This window comes from Sphaeroforma arctica (genome assembly GCF_001186125.1).
Source record: "Sphaeroforma arctica JP610 unplaced genomic scaffold supercont1.1224, whole genome shotgun sequence".
Taxonomy (NCBI): Eukaryota; class Ichthyosporea; order Ichthyophonida; genus Sphaeroforma; species Sphaeroforma arctica.
This window is the reverse complement of record NW_014039334.1, coordinates 10834-12262: the sequence shown is the minus strand read 5'-3', so window position 1 is coordinate 12262 and position 1429 is coordinate 10834.

Here is a 1429-nt window from a genome sequence, read left to right as displayed (position 1 = left end):
CTTAAAACTGGTGATCCTAAAAATGGAACAAACGCAGCACATGCATGGCATCAAGATTACGCGTATAATTAGATTGGTGCTAGCAATCACTCACTCGCGCATACATCTACACTCAGCGTAGAAGACAAATGTGCAGTAGAAGGCATACAGAACACAGACATGCAGCAAACGCCGTACATATATACGTAGTCACATTGAGCTTCCCTTATTTCACAGTAATAAAGCGGCCAGGCGTATAGAGACAGTCGACACATAAGTGGCTACTACAAGGAAGCTAGTGATATGCAAGGAAGGCCAAATGTATACGCCACCTTAGTAGTTGCATAGAACACGCGCTGGTATAAGAGAAAGAATACATACGCATGAGCGCAGACAGACAAAAGCCTACGCTCAAGTGTACTTATAGACATGTGCATACACTTCTGCACATACACACATATGTACGCGTACGCATGCGCGCATTTATATACATGCAAACAAACACACACATACATACATACATGTACACGTACAAATACACGAATATCCACATCGGAATATACCCATAAATATACGCACACACACACATGTACACATACACATCCGACAAAAACGTACATATTATATACACACACGTACCATCGCACACACCCACAAACATACGTACACATACACATCCGACTAAAACGCACATAATATACACACACGCGTACCAACGCACACACACACACAAGAGTAATGGTCGCCACATACAGCTCTGTCCATGTCGTTCTCCTCGTATGGTATGTTGAAGCACTGAAACACGGACTGCAGCACACCCATGAGCATCAGATCCATGCACTCCTTAAACTTAACTACAACCACGTGTACAGGAGAAGGGTGTCAGAGGTTAGTTGTCAGGGGTAATGGTGGTGGTCGAACGTGCTGCTGCTGAGTGTCAGTCTAGTTACACAGGTTACGTACCAGCCTATTGCGTAATAGGGAGTACTGCGCACTTTGATAACCTCTATACTGTACGCGTCAAGTGTTCACCTGGGCTCTATGACTTATATGTCTGTTGTTCATCTCTAACCTCTTAAGGTGTGTGCTTCATAGGTTTGTCCCAGCATCAGCAGGGGTTGGAGGTGACTGAATCTTGTGAGCACTTTCTTATCGCATACCACCAGTAAATAGCACTTTACGAGACAAGACATGGCCTTGAGCTCAGTGTGCTCTATCACGAAGCAATGGCTATCCACAATGGGATGCGATGCGATGCTGCACACACACGCACACTATTATAGGTCCCATATAAACCCTTTAATGTTACATACACACACTCAGCAAACTCATCAAGGTGCATGGATTACTGAGCATGCACATAGAAATACACAGAGACACAGACACAGATACTAATACATATACACACACACGACACGGACATACACCTCGACACTTACACTTACACTTA